The sequence below is a fragment of the Corylus avellana genome, unplaced genomic scaffold, assembly GCF_965113065.1.
Source record: "Corylus avellana unplaced genomic scaffold, dhCorAvel1.hap1.2 HAP1_SCAFFOLD_174, whole genome shotgun sequence".
Lineage (NCBI taxonomy): Eukaryota > Viridiplantae > Streptophyta > Magnoliopsida > Fagales > Betulaceae > Corylus > Corylus avellana.
The window spans coordinates 7,501-25,000 of NW_028290567.1; positions in this window are offsets into that span (position 1 = coordinate 7,501).

A 17,500-nucleotide genomic window follows, 5' to 3' on the forward strand; every position below is an offset into this window, starting at 1 on the left:
TGACCAATCATATATCACATTTATTATTTTTTCCCAAATAATTTTATTAGGAACACTTTTAAAAAATGAATTTCGGAAGTTCAAATTTTGTAAAGATGAATAAAAAGGCTTATATAAAAAAGACGCTATAAATATCCCGAGATAAGCTATACTCAATGAAAAACTTGCATTTGTCACAAATTCATACCAATCGACAGAATTATTTGAATTTTGATGTATTATAACTGGAGTTAACAATTTGGATAATATGTCCAAATCCATTCCTTGTTGATTGAAAGGAATTCCTATGGCCCCAACGAACAAAGTAAATATGCCTAATACAAGCATAGGAAATAGCATAGTAGTATCCGATTCATGGGGATACAAAAAAGTGTTCTTAATACCAAAATGCGTAATAGTAATAAAGGGCCGCCTCATCTTTCTTACATTAATATCAATTGGATACGTCTTCTTCAACAAAAAAGAAATCCTTTCATTATTATTATTCATTGTTAATAAAGATAATAAACGAAATCTTTTTTGAATTCTTTTTTTCCCTTCTATATCTTTACCCCATAGAGATATTGAATAAAACGAGTTATTTGTTTTGCCGCTGTAATTTTGAAAATGAACATTTAAATATCCTTCAAAAGTAAGTAAATAGATCCGAAACATATAAAATGCAGTTAATCCTGCTGTGAAAAAAGCTATTATTGCAAAAATCGGTGAATACAACCAACTATCATTAAGAATTTCATCTTTAGACCAAAAACAGGCAAGAGGTGGAATACCACAAAGGGAAAGTATACCTAAAAAAAAAGCAGTTTTTGTAATCGGCACATGTTTTGTTAAACCACCCATAAGAACCATATTCTGACTTTTATCTGGAGAATACCCAACAATCGCTTCCATTGAATGAATGATTGATCCGGACCCTAAAAACAACAATGCTTTCGAATAAGCATGAGTAATCAAATGAAATAAAGCAGCTCGATAAGACCCAATACCGAGAGCTGAGAGCTAACATCATATAACCCAATTGAGACATTGTAGAATAGGCCAAACTTCTCTTAATATCTTTTTGAGCAAGAGCTAAAGTAGCTCCTAATAGTAATGTTATTATACCTATCAAAGCTATTATATTCATTATGTAAGGTATAACTATGAAAAGAGGAAGAAGCCGAGCTACAAGAAAAATTCCTGCGGCTACCATAGTAGCAGCATGTATAAGAGCTGAAATAGGAGTAGGTCCTTCCATAGCATCAGGTAACCATACCTGAAGGGGAAATTGAGCGGATTTAGCAATTGCACCAGAAAATAATAGGAGGGCACACAAAGTAACAAATAAAAAATTAACTTCATTATTATAAATCAAGTTATTGAATATCTCAAACAAATCCTGAAATTCGAAACTGCCTGTTATCCAATAAAGACCTAAAATTCCTAATAATAAACCAAAATCCCCTACACGATTAGTTACAAACGCTTTTTGACAAGCATTCGCTGCAATCGGTCGTGTGAACCAAAAACCTATTAATAGATAAGAACAGACTCCAACTAATTCCCAAAAAATATAAATTTGTATCAAATTAGAACTAGTCACTAATCCCAGCATTGAAGTATTGAAAAAACTCATATAAGCAAAAAATCTCAAATATCCTTGATCATGAGACATATAATTGTCACTATAAATAAGAACCATAATTCCAACAGTAGTAATTAAGATTGACATAATAGAAGTAAGTGGATCGATCAAGTAGGTGAACTCTAAAGAAAAGTCATTATTGATGGTCCAAGACCATACATATTGATAGATATAACTGTTATTTATTTGCTGAATAGGCGGATTGGCTGAAAAAATCATAACTATACTTAACAATAAAACACTAGGAAAAGCCCACATGCGGCGAAGATTTTTTGTTGCCTTCGGGAAAAGGAGAAGTCCCACTCCTATTAACATAGGAATTATAACTGGAATGAAAGGTATGATCCATGAATATTGATATGTATATTCCATAAAAATAAATAAATAAAAATCTTTTATTTTTAATTAACTGTTTCTGATTCACCAGCTCTTATTTTTTTTTTGAAAGGAATCAGTTAATAAAAAAATTAAAATATATAAAACTAAAATAAAATTTGATATTCTTAATTATTATAAATTTTTTCCAAATACTTCAAACAAAACAAGATATTTCAAATCAAGAAGTTTGAATTGGTCAAATGAGATGACCAAGCTACTATTGAAAAATAAATACTTACTCTTTTTTTTAAGTAAGATTTTATGAAGCTACAAAAAATAAAGATTTCAATTATTATTACAATTTACATAATACAATATTTTAACAATATTTTAATCTCGGGAGAGGGTAAGGACAAATAATTACACCAAAAAGAGTATTTTATTTTGATATGATTCATAAAAGACAGACACAGTCCATACATAACTTAACTCAAGGAAATAAGAGCTATTTTTTTTAGTTCGTTTATTCAGAATCATTAACCAATGCAGTTTTGAATTGATTGAAGGAATTACTAAAATAAAATGACTTTTCTTTAGAAAAAAATGATGTATACTTTAACACATTAACTGCGAGTCTCATTTGAATTTGAAAATTTTAATTAGGTGCACTCTTTTTCGAGTTTGACTAATTAAGCAATTAAAAAAAAAATTAAGGGAATTAAGGGTTGGTTTCTTAAACTTTTTGATGTATTTTATTACATGTATAAATATAGCACGATGAAAATAAACAATAAACAATATAAAGGAACAACCACTTTGGTTTATATTTTTTCTTTTTTTATGACGAGAGTCTAATTTAGACTATAAATAGATAATTAGATAGTAAGTAAAGAACAATTGGTTTTGAACAATAGATGTCTTTCACATCCAACTAGAGAAATGAATACTCTATCATAATTTTTTAATGGCAGTTCCAAAAAAACGCACTTCTATATCAAAAAAACGAATTCGTAAAAATATTTGGAAAATGGAGGGGTATTGGGTAGCATTGAAAGCTTTTTCGTTAGCGAAATCTCTTTCTACAGGGAATTCAAAAAGTTTTTTGTACAATAAGAAATAAATAACTAATTACTGGAATAATCTGAATCTATCTCTGACTCTAAAAAAAGTCTAGTTTCATTTTGAATTTCGTTTCTAATTTTTTAATTTATATATAATAATTATACTTAAAAACTATAAAAAAAAAAAAGTAATGATTCCCATTCCTTAATGTTTTGAATGGATAAATATTAAATTGAATTCGTTTTGCCATTATGTTATGTAAAATAATTATTATTTTGTATACTTAATACTTAATTTTGTAAAATGATATTCTTTTTTGTTTGACAAAAAAAAGAATAAATACAAGATATAAAGTTTCAACTGTCTTTTTAGTAAAGTTTTGTCTTTTTTATATTTATTTATTATATTTATATAATATATATATACTATTTTTTATAGAACAACAAATATAAGATCTTTAATCCAAATTCAAATTAATGAGTTGTTGAAACTCATTTTTTTTAGTTTCAAACTTGTTTTGTAATTTTCTGAACAATCATTTTAAACAATAATTATCAATATATATATACTCCTTATCCTTATATATACCTTATATACCTCGTATAAAATATCCACCTAAATGGGACAAGAAGCTTTTATCAATGGATATTTTATACGAGAAATGTATCAATTTTGGTCATCAAAAATAAAAAAAAAAAAAAATGGATCCTATAGTTGCTTGGGCTGGGGAAGATAGATCAATATATGTATTAAGTATTCATTTTTAACGGGTTATTCTAATTTGAAGTTAGGGTCCAATTACGATAGAAATCGAAACTCTTTTTTTATATGATACGCTCAATACCCAACCCAATCCCAATTAATTAAATCAAACAAATAATAAAAAATAAGGATTATTATTGGAAATACGTTTTAAATCACTATTTTTTAAACGAGTTTTTATTCATCAATTTCTTTATTCATAAATTGAAATGTTCCTATAAAACTAAAAAATATTGAATGATTGAGTACTTTAACCTAGACGATTAAATAAGAATAGGTTATTATGATTTCGAACAAGCCGCTATGGTGAAATCGGTAGACACGCTGCTCTTAGGAAGCAGTGCTAGAGCATCTCGGTTCGAGTCCGAGTGGCGGCATGGCATCTTATAAAAGAGTAAGTCCTATAATAAATTCAATTCCCGATTTCCATTCCTATAATTTTGAGAATCCCCCCCCCCCTTTTTTTATTTATTTTATAATTTTTTTATGATATTTTCAAGTTTAGAGCATATATTAACTCATATATCCTTTTCGGTTGTTTCAATTGTAATTTCAATTCGTTTGATAATCTTATTAATTAATGAAAGCGCAGGACTATATGATTCATCAGAAAAGGGCATAAAAACTACTTTTGTCTGTATAACAGGATTATTAGTTACTCGTTGGATTTATTCGAGACATTTACCCTTAAGTGATTTATACGAATCATTCATTTTTCTTTCGTGGAGTTTGTCCATTATTTGTATGGTTCCGTATTTAAAAAAAATATAAACCATTTTAAGCGCAATAACCGCGCCAAGTGTTATTTTTACCCAAGGCTTTGCTACTTCTGGTTTTTTAACTGAAACGCATCAATCCGTAATATTAGTACCCGCTCTACAATCTCATTGGTTAATGATGCACGTAAGTATGATGGTATTGGGTTATGCAGCTCTTTTATGTGGATCATTATTATCAGTAGCTCTTATAGTCATTACATTTCGAAAAGTCATAAGGGCTTTTGAGAAAAAGAATAATGATTCATTTCATTTGATGAGATCCAATACATGAATGAAAGAAACAACGTTTTATGGAACATTTCTTTGATCTCTTCTAGGAATTATTATAGATCTCAATTGATTCAACAATTGGATCATTGGAGTTATCGTATTATTGGTATAGGGTTTCTCTTTTTAACCATAGGTATTCTTTCGGGAGCAGTATGGGCAAATGAGGCATGGGGCTCATATTGGAATTGGGATCCGAAGGAAACTTGGGCATTTATTACTTGACCATATTCGCGATTTATTTACTATTCGAACAAATAAGAATTTTGAAGGTGTAAATTCCGCAATTGTAGCCTCGATGGGATTTCTTATAATTTGGATATGCTATTTTGGGGTCAATCTATTAGGAATAGGGCTACATAGTTATGGTTCATTTACACTAACGTCTAACTGAAGAAAGGACCTAACGAACACAAGCAAACATGGGACAGCATATATATATAAGAAAACATTGTGTAAGCCTTCGAGAACCTTTTGAATCAAAGTAGTGATTCAAAAGGTTCTTACAAAGGCCAAACAAATCTGGTTAAAAGTCTAATTCATTTTTTTATTTTTAACTTAAGTTTAACTTAAACTTAAGAGAAGAAAAATACTTATTATTTTATTGTTTTTTTTAATTGTACAACGAATTTTTAAAACATCCTAATATTATTTCTTATTTATTATTATAGTATAGCATTAGTATAGGATTGCTGTTTGATTTTTTATTTTATTCATGAAAATTATCTATAAAAATAGATAGATATAATATCTTCGACCTTGTCAACTGATAGTGAGAAAACGAAATCCGGATAAATACCAATACCTATTACTGGTAAAAGGATAGAGATCGAAACAAATAACTCTCGCGGTCCAGAATCAAAAAAATAAGAGTTTGGAGCATTAAAAACTTGTATCCATAGAACATTTGGCGTAACATAGATAATGAATAAATAGGAGTTAATATCATTCCAAATTGCCATTACAAATGTAATTAGTATTTTTGTTATTAAAAAAAATTTTTGGCTGGTAATTAGTCCCAAAAATACTATTAATTCTGCAACAAAACCACTCATCCCCGGTAATGCAAGGGAAGCCATCGATAAGATACTGAAAGTCGTGAATATTTTCGGAACCGGGATCGCCATTCCGCCCATTTCGTCGAGATAAACAAGACGTATTCTATCAAAACTCGTTCCCGCCAAGAAAAAAAGTGCAGCGCCAATAAAGCCATGAGAGATTATTTGTAAAATGGCTCCATTGAGGCCCATATCACTTATAGAGCCAATTCCTATAATTATGAAACCCATATGAGATATGGAGGAATAGGCTATTCTTTTTTTTAAATTACGTTGACCGGGAGATGCTGAAGCTGCATAGATTATTTGAATTGTGCCTACTATAATCAACCAGGGAGCAAATAGAGAATGAGCGCGGGGCAATAATTCCATATTAATCCGAACCAATCCATACGCTCCCATTTTTAATAAAATTCCGGCTAGAAGCATACAAGTACTGTAATGTGCCTCTCCATGGGTGTCTGGTAACCATGTATGTAAAGGTATAATTGGTGATTTGACAGCAAAAGCAATAAGAAATCCAATATAGAATATTATTTCCAGTGCTACTGGATAAGATTGATTCGCTGATGTTTCAAAATTTAATGTTGGTTCATTGGAACCATATAAACCGATACCCAGAACTCCCATTAAGAAAAAAACGGAACTTCCCGCAGTGTACAAAATAAACTTTGTGGCTGAATACAAACGTTTCTTTCCCCCCCACACGGATAGAAGTAGATAAACGGGAATTAATTCTAACTCCCACATGATGAAAAGAGTAAAAGGTCTCGAGAAGAAAATGATCCTATTTGGCCGCTATACATTGCTAACATCAGGAAATGGAATAATCGGGAATCTCGAGTAACCGGCCGAGCCGCTAAAGTAGCTAAAGTGGTGATAAATCCTGTCAGCAAAATAGGTCCTATAGAAAGTCCATCTATTCCCAATCTCCAGTAAAAATCAAAAAAATTGATCCATTTATAATCCTCCGTCAGTTGCATTAATCGATCGTCCAATTGGAAATGATAATAGAAGGCATAAGTTATTAGAAGGAGTTCCAGAGCACATATGAGTATAGTATACCCCCTTATTACCTTATTTCCTCTATGAGGGAGAAAGAAAATTAAAGAACCCGCGAATATTGGCAAAACTACCACTATTGTTAACCAAGGAAAATAATTCGTAGTAAAAACAAGATACACTTGGGCCAGAAAAATCCGTGCTCGAAAAAAGATATTCTATTTTTTTTTTATTTTATTTTTTCGAGCAGGGGGATTTTTGTCGGTAAAAAAAATGAATGTATTCAGGTGGGATTTGTGAAAGGAATCAATAAGCTAGGCCCATGCTTCGAGTTGTTTCATGCCATAAATAAACTCGAACACTCAAGTAATCCGTTGGACAGGCGGATTCACATCTCTTACAACCAACACAGTCTTCTGTTCTTGGAGCAGAAGCAATTTGTTTAGCTTTACATCCGTCCCAAGGTATCATTTCTAATACATCTGTGGGGCAGGCTCGGACACATTGAGTACACCCTATACACGTATCATAAATCTTTACTGAATGTGACATTGGATATATAAATTTTTGAACATCATAATGTTTTCGATCTAGTAAACTTGTAAATGAATTATACATATATTTAGTATTTAGACACCAGATGAATCAATGATTTACCAGAATTTTTATAATTAATCTGCTTCCGGATCGGCTCATGCGAGAGGTCCAAGATCCTTTGATTTATTGCATTTTTTGTAAACACGATCAATACATTATGTACCATCCATGTTAATTCGACTATATAAATATTATAATTTATATGATTAATACTGCTTATTAATACAATACTACTTATTCAACAAATTTGATTGATTGATACGAGTTGATTTTCTGTTACGATAAATTGCGGAAACAATAGCTGGTCCAATAGCTGCTTCAGCGGCTGCAATAGCTATAACAAAAATTGAAAAAATATTTCCTTTAATTGGCGACTATCAAAAAAAATCAGAAAATGTTACAAAATTTATATTAACTGCATTCAGTATAAGTTCAAGACACATAAGGGCTCTAACCATATTTCGACTTGTGATCAATCCATAGATACCGATAGAAAATAAATAGGCACTCACAACAAGTACATGTTCGAGCATCATTGACCAACTCCTTATCAATTTCGATTTATTTCAAGATAAAAAACAATTTAATGGGTTCAACTGACTAGATAGAATATAAAAAGTTTGGTAATAGATTGAATAAAAGAATTTCTATTTATATTTTATACATAAACAATCTTCAAATAAAATTGAAGTGAGGGGAAATGGATGTGATAACACAGAACAAAGTTTAATTTGTATTTAGGTTATTAGATTAGTTCGAAAGATTTCTTACTGGCGAGCCACAGCAATTGCACCTATCAAAGCAGCTAAAAGAATTATCGAAATGAGTTCAAATGGAAGAAAAAAATCTGTTGATAAATGAATTCCAATTTGTTGACTGTTACTTATCAAATCTTGCTCTATAATCTGGTTTGATCTTGTAGTCCAAATAATCCCGTACCATGACGTATCCAGAATAGTAGTCATTAGTGAAACAAAAATACCTGTACAAACCAACAAAGTAACCCCCTCTCCAACGGTCCAAAGATTAAAATCTTTGTAATATTCTGAACCATTCATGAACATGACAGCAAATATGATTAAAATATTTATGGCCCCCACGTAAATAAGGAGCTGTGCGGCAGCTACAAAATGAGAGTTTGATAGAATATAGAATAAAGATATACAAACAAGAACCAGTCCCAACGAAAAAGCAGAATAAATTGGGTTGGTAAGTAATACTACTCCTACACCTCCTAATATAAGACTGGATCCCAAAAGACTAAAAGAAAATCATGTATCGGTCCGGGCAAATCCATTATATGTAAAGAGATAAATAAATCGAAATTTTTTTCATGACCTTATTGACCTCACCAGGAAAAATTTTTTTCTGAAAAGTTCTTATCTTATTTGAATTAATCTAAATGCTAAGGAATGTGAATTGATGTAGGTATAGTTTCTTGGACTAATATCATTCTTTATCTTAAAGAGTGTTCGAAACTATATATATTTATATTTAGATTTCTAAATGATTACAGATATATTCATATTCAGAGATTTTCAATCCAAATTAAAGCACAAACAACTAATCAATAGTTGAAATTTGTAGTTAGTGACTAAACAAAATAAACAAAAGAAACGGCATTTATTTCGATCAAAACGGAAACTTACTAAATTGGAAATTACTCTTTATCTTTAATCAAAGGATTTACTTATATATCTTTTTTTTTATTTACTTATTTTTTTTAGGTGAATTTAAAATTGTTCGAATTGTATAATCGTCAATTACTGATATTGGTAAACGACCCAAGGCAATTTGATTATAAATTCAATTCGTGACGATCATAAGTAGAAAGCTCATATTCTTCAGTCATTGATAAACAATTTGTTGGACAATACTCAACACAGTTACCAACAAAATATACAGATTCCGAAATCAATACTGTAATTAAGCAACCGTTTCTTTCGAATATTAGTTTCCAATTTCCAATCAACAACAGGTAAATCTATAGGGCATACACGAACACATACTTCACAAGCAATGCATTTATCAAACTCAAAATGTATTCGACCCGCGAAACGTTCTGATGTGATTAATTTTTCATAGGGATATTGAATCGTTACAGGTAAACGATTTGCATGGGATAAGGGTAATCATGAAACTTTGACCAATGTACCTTGCAGCTCGTACTGTTTGTTGACCATAATTCATGACCCCAGTTACCATAGGGAACTATTGTAAATATCTATGAATATTTTTATGTTTGTTTCTTTCTCTTGTTTGAGACAAGCCACAAATTGAGAATATAGTATTCCTTTACAGTGAAAGAAGTTGGAAAGAAGTTGTTAATAATAGATTACCAAGGAGAAATAGGTAAAAGAAATTTCCATCCCAGATTTAATAGTTGGTCTATTCTTAGCCTAGGTAAAGTCCATCTTGTTGTGATAGAAATGAACAAGAACAAATAAGTTTTGGCTAATGTAATAAAGATACCAATTGTCGTTCCAAAGACCCAGCGTGTTTTATTTATTTCAAAAAGATCAGAAACGAATATGTACGGAATAGAAATATTCCAACCGCCCAAGTAAAGAACTGTTACAAATAATGAAGGAAACTAATAGGTTTAGATAGGAAGCAACATAAAATAAACCAAATTTGATGCCCGAATATTCGGTTTGATAACCTGCTACTAATTCTTCTTCTGCTTCTGGTAAATCAAAAGGTAATCTCTCACATTCTGCTAGGGAAGAAATTAGAAAAACGATAAACCCTATAGGTTGACGCCACAAATTCCATCCCAAAAACCATATTTTGATTGAGCCTCAACTATATCAACTGTACTTAAACTGTTAGATAATCATAGTAGGTGATAACATCACTGTTACCATCGCTATTTCAGAACCGTACATGAGATTTTCACCTCATACGGCTCCCCTGGGGCCATAAATAAATCTAAGGACCGAGTCGGTATTATTTTTCTTGCTATATTTATAGGATAAATTAGGTTCCCAAATCTAGCAAAGGCCCTGAATTAGACCGCTAAATTCTGTCTGTTATATAATAATAAATAAAAAAAACTACGTCTGAATCGATCTTATCCTTTATTTAATAAATTTAATAAATAATTTAAATTCTTATTTGTTAAGTAATAACTTTTAGTCTTCAATAAAATACTGCTTGTAGAAATATCAATAACCCGTCGTTTTCAATTATGAAAAATATTAGACATTCTATTAGTTTAGTTGATGAATATGACACTAATTTTATCTCCATGACTATGTATATAGGAAAGAAAGAATAAAAATAAAAGAATAAAAAAAAGATCTCTCTTTTTTTTTGTAATTCTATTTTTTCTATTTTTTTTCATTCCTTTTCTTCTTTCTTTTATTAAAAAGAAAATGGGGATTCTAAGAAAAAGGGGAGCTTACAAAATAAAGGATTATTTCGTTTCCGATAGTCATTTATTTTAATTGGTGGATAGGAGTATACTCTGGATCGGAATCGTGGGAGTACTGCCTGATCATTTCTACTAACTTAAAGCCCCAATTAGTATTCTTTTTTATATTATGGTAAATGTCCTTTGGGATAAATTACATAATCACTATTACTAATCCTTTGCGTAGTTTGGCATTTCTAACCATCCACTCATTTTTGCTAAACCCCCCGCTTTATGGTAATGCAAACAAATGTTAGTAAAAAACCGAATAGGGTTGATTTTTTTTGAACCCGCTTCAAGCTAGGATGACATGACTAATCAACCAATCTTGGGGTAACGGTTTCTTCTTCTTCTGTTTATTTATGCTCAACTCTTTAATTCTTCTTATACATCGAAGACGAGACTCAATAATTTTTACTGCAAATATATATTATATAGCTGTTTTCTTTCACTCATATAACTATATAATTTAATATAATTTAATTCATTAATCCAAAATCCAAATAATGAATTAAAAATGAAGATATCTATGCAATTTATTTCAACTCTTTTTCTATAACGACTAGAAAGAAAGGAATAGGGAAAAGTTTATGTTTCAACGAATCGCACGTAGAGCTATTGATAATACACATAGGGTTAATGGTATTTCATAACTAATCGATTGAGCAGCAGCTCGTAGACCACCTAAAAAGAATATTTATTATTTGAACCATATCCTGACATAAGAAGTCCAATGGGAGCAATACTTGAAACCGCAATCCATAAAAAAAACCCCGATATTGAGATCGGATAAAACAAGGCGATAGTCAAAAGGAATTACTGAATAACTTAGTAGAATTGATATGACTGCTATGGATGGTCCGATACTGAATAAACGAGTATCTCCTCTAGATGGAAGAAGATTCTCTTTGAAAAGTAGTTTTGTCCCATCTGCTAGAGCTTGAAGAAACTCCCAAAGGGACCGGCGTATTCGGGTCCAATACGTTGTTGCAGCCCTGCGGAATTTTCTCTTTCTAACCATACAATTACTAGTACGCCTATTGTGATTCCCAATACAAGAGTCAAAATAGGAACAAGCACCCATATAATTCCATAGACCTCTTTTAAGGATTCCACTCTGTAAAAAGAATTGATATCTTGTATTTCCGTTGTATCAATTATCATTTCAACGATCAACTTCTCCCATAATGATATCTATGCTACCTAGTATTGTCATAATATCAGCCAATTTCATTCTTTTAACTAACTGAGGAAGAATTTGCAAATTGATAAAACCCGGCGGGCGAATTTTACATCTCCAAGGAAAACCACTCTGATCCCCTATCAGAAAAATTCCCAATTCGCCCTTTGGGGCTTCGACTCTCACATAAAGTTCTTGTTTCGGCAATTCAAAAATAGGAGAAGGTTTTTTACTAATGAATCGATATTCAAAATCATGCCATTCTGGATACCTTTCTCTATCAAAGTATCGGATTTCTAAATTCTCATAGGGACCCCCAGGAATTCCTTCTAGAGCCTGTTGAATAATTTTTATGGATTCTGTCATTTCACCAATTCGGACTAAATAACGAGCTAATGAATCCCCTTCTTTTTGCCATTGGACTTCCCAATCCAATTCGTCGTAACACTCATAATGATCAACTTTACGAAGATCCCATTGTATTCCGGAAGCTCGCAGCATTGGTCCTGATAAACCCCAATTTATTACTTCGTCTCTACCAATAATTCCTACGCCCTCAACGCGTTCTAAAAAAATAGGATTTCGTGTAATAAGTTTTTGATATTCAGTAACTCCTGTAAAAAAATAATGGCAGAAATCCAAACATTTATCTATCCAGCCATAAGGTAGATCAGCCGCTACCCCTCCGATACGAAAATAATTATGCATCATTCTCATACCAGTGGCAGCTTCGAATAGATCATATATGAATTCTCTTTCTCTGAAAAATAGAAGAAAGGAGTTTGTGCACCAATATCTGCCATAAAGGGTCCGAGCCATAACAGATGAGAAGCTATACGACTCAATTCCAACATAATTACTCTGATATAACTGGCTCTTTTAGGTACTTGAATATTTCCTAACTGTTCTGGCCCATTTACAGTTATTGCTTCTGTGAACATAGTAGCTAAATAATCCCAACGAGTTACATAAGGCAGATATTGTACAATTGTTCGGTTTTCCGCAATTTTTTCCATTCCTCTGTGTAAATAAACCCAATATTGGTTCACAGTCAATAACATCTTCACTGTCCAGAGTAACGATGAGTCGAAGAACACCATGCATTGACGGGTGGTGGGGGCCCATATTGACTATCATGAGATCTTTTCTTGTAGCTGGTATATTCATAAGTTTTTCCTCGATTCATTCTTCCGTGAATTGCGTAAAACGAAAAAAAAATTCATCAAAATTCAAGATCTAATAAATCAAATAATTAAAAAATGACTCTTCAAATTAACGAAAAATTAAAATTACGAATTCTTGATTCCCGAATACCCAACCTATTAATTAAGTTTTTATAACGGTACTCTATTTTTCTTTGACAAATAAGACAGCAGCCGTTGACGTTTCCCAGAATTTTACGTAGACCTCTTTGAGATAAATAGTCTTTTCTGTGCAATTCCAAATGTGAAGTAAGTCGTCTTATTTTTATTGGTGAAACTCAATACTTGGAAATTCAACGGATCCCCTGTTTTCTTCTTTTTCTTCTGCGAAATAATTGAGATGAATGAATTTTTTACCATAAATAGAATCGCCCCTCTCTTTTTTGAGATATTTTTATCGATATATATATATATTTCTTGATCAGTAATAATAATGCCACTCATTTGAATTTGATATACACAATAATCTTAATTTCGTTAAGAATTCTTAATTTTGTCAAATAAAATTACTTAATTTATTACTCAATAATCAATCCCATTTTAAAAATTGGATTCGGATAGGATATCCTATACAAAAGTATAGTCTATTTCTGTACTCACAAAAAAAAATAAACAATAATTTAGACTTAAAAAAAATCAGAAGATTTTGTTGATTCATTTTAGATCGAATTAATATAATGACTTTTCAATCGCGGATACATACGAATCCTTGTCATACTGAAACGACTGCCATTATTGGTATCAAACCAATAGCGATTCATACAAGCTAAATCTTCTAATCGATAATTGGGCCAAAGAAAGAACTTTAATTTAATTAGTTTATTTTTACCTCTATCAAGATTTTTTCTTTTATTCAACAAAACTTGATCGAAATTTGTTACCTTATTTCCATTGCATCCATTGCAAAATACTGTATTTCTATGGATATTGTTTCTATTCCTAGAATTGAAAAAAATTAGAATTCTCAATTCTCTACGATGCCTCGGGGATAAAATATTTTCAAGAACAAGCAAATCATAATGATTTTTGTCTCTATTTCCATTCATTTTTTGATGTATTGCAATGGATTCATAAAAATTCTTCTTATTTTTATCAACTAGGTATCTTTGATTAATTTGATGCTTACTCTTATGAACCAATGAAATACCTATGGTTTGATATATAATAAATTTTCCATCATTTTTTACAGACAGACGAACTGGTTCGATAATCAATATTCCCCTTTTCATCACTTCTGTAAGAGGTAAATCCTTATGGACTGTCATAATATCCAGATTAATTTCGTCCCTTTGAATAGCGGATATAACAATTTCTTTGGATTTGTCATTCTAAGCAGGAGACAATATACTTTGATGTTATTGATGATTCTTTGATTTAAATAATCATTCCATCTCAATTGAAAATTAAAATACCTTTTTAGTAAGAGCTCAAGCTCTGCTTCTATTTTATTCCTGTATTGCTTTTTGTTTCTACGTTTTTTCATGTCTGATCCCGTATAATCTTCTTCAACATCTTTTTCTTTTTTTTTTCTTGGTTTGAGAGAGCTGATTCAAGATCTGCTTGGTCCGCTAATTCTTTTTCTCCTTGATTTTTATTTTCTAATTCAAAAGTCTTTTTTTCATTCGATAATATAAAAATATCGCTTTTTTTCTTTCCAGTGATACTTTTATGTTTCTTAACATTTTTATTTACATTAAAATTGAAAAGAAGTAATTTGATTGGTATGACCCACGGTTTAATCTTATATGTATTATAAAGTATCACAAATTCTGGGAATAACCAAAGTTCTAGATTCGATATGGGACGACCTAGTATTTCTTCATTCATTCCCATCCAATCCACAAGAGGTTTTTTTTGATTGAATGGGTTAATTTTTTGATCTTGATGAATCGTGAAATAAAAAAGACCTTTCTTTTTCTTATCAATTTTATCGATTATTTGATAATTATTAACCCCAGTCTTAGTCTTAGTATTTTTATTTCTGTTGGTGACAGTATCAATATCGACCCAGGCCCCAATATCGGTCTTCTTTCTAAGACAAAAATTGAGAATTTTCCAATCAAAATATTTTCGATCCATATCTTTTTTTCTATCTATACTATCATCTTCTCCTAGATAATTATTGATAAGGATACCTTCCAGCATATCAAATAGTTTGTGTTTAGGCGTATTGTAAGTATAAGAAATCTCTTGGTTATTATTTACTTGTAATGGCAATCCATAAATATATGAGTCTTTCTTATCCTCATAATTAATCGATTTATATGAAAAAAGATCATATCTATATTGTTTTTTTAAATTTTCTTTTTGATTTAGTAATAAATCTATTTCAAAATCATTTTGTTTTTCATAATGAATTAATCGGTTTTTTTCATATGAATCACATTTGTTTAAATCTTTATTTTTAGCCGTACGGCATTGATATTGATTGACTCTATTTCGCCATTTTTGCGGTACTAATCGTGACCATCTAATCTGAGATAAATCATATTGATATTGATAATGATCCTTTAGCCAGTTTTTCCATTCATTAATTACAGAATTTCGAAGGTTCTTATGTTGTCTTAATTCGGAATCAAATATTTCTTGCGTTCCAACAAAATACTCTTTTATTTCATTCTTAAGAAAAAAATATGTTCTGTAATATTTAAAGACAGATCTTAACTTATATAAGTTACTGACTTGGGTTTGTGATAATTTGTAGAATACATATGCTTGTGACAAGTAAGATAAGTCCAAAAAATATGTGAATTCTTATTAATACAAGGTGACCTTTTTATAGTTGAAATAAAGTTAATTATACTTTGATTTGTTTTATCAATTCTTTCTCGATTTGCTTCATTATTGTAAATGTATTTAGTAATAATTTTTTTTGTTAATTCAATAAAAAGCTGTGCATTGATTCTAGGGGTATTAATGATACGCAGAAAGATATACATAGATATCTTTTCAATAAAAAATTTTAAAAAATGATGGGATTTACGAAGTAATCGAATATTTTTTCTTTTTAATATCCGCCAAATATTTTTTGGTGATTCTAATCTTTTATCTTCATAACTTATTTTGTTAGGGTTAAGATTTATCTCTCGAGTTATAAACTCCCTTTTCTTGTCTTTTTTCATTTTTTCTATTTGATTTATGATTGTATTTGTTCTATTAGTTAGATTTTTAATCCTTTTTTCTGTCAATGAGTAAGTTGCCCAATCCATAGATCGAATTTCAATAGACGATTCGGGAATAATTTTATTATGTATTATCGAATCTTTTTCTTTTTTAGTTTCACTCAATTCGTATATTCCTAGTTTTTTCAATCCAAATAATATAATTTGGTTTCTTTTTGAAAATTCTTTTATTATTTTTTTTAGAAATATAATGCTTTTGAGGACCCATTTTTTTGTTTCTTTTGCTTTTGCTACATTTATAAATGTAGCATTTATAAAAAATTTTGTTCTTTCTTTTAAAACTCTTAGAACTAAAAAACATTTTTTTTTTAATTTGAATTTCTTTTTTCGAATTCTTTAAAAATGGGTTCAAAAAAGGAAAGTTGTTTTCGGGGAGAACCACAAGGCAGTTCAGCTTCCATTCCCAAAACTGTTAAAAAACAAAAATCATTTTTTTGTCCTTTCCCTTTCTTTTTAATTGGATCTTTATGAGGGGATCGTAACTTAGATCTGTGCCAAGGTTTCAGACGAAAAGGAAATAGTATCTTTATCTGAATACCGTCTGTTAACCAGTTTTTCGGAAATTCTTTTTCGGATAATTGAACGCCATTATAGGTGCATTTAACATGGATTTCTTTATTCAAATCCTTTAAATCCTCGGACCATTCGGGAAATTGAAATAATAATATACGAACAATATTTTTAGCTATTATTAATGAAGGTAATAGAATATATTTTCTAAAAATTGATTGGATTACTAATAAAAAACCTCTTATTACTTGAGCAAAGAAAAAGCTATCCCAAGCTTCTGCTATTTCTATACGAATTTTTTTCTCTCTTTTGTATTTTTCGTTTTTGTCCTCCTCTTTTTTCTCACTTTCTTTTGTCTTTTCCTTTGTATAATCCGAAATTTTTAATTCCTTCTTTTTCCAAATCCAATTTAAAAAAATGATTTTCATCAGCTCGGGAATATCAAAATAAAAAAAAAGGGGTTTGTCTAGTCTATCCAAAAAAGAGGGGAATGCACATTTGCTTGAAACAGTTCCCAAATAATCGTTTTACGTCTTTGAGCT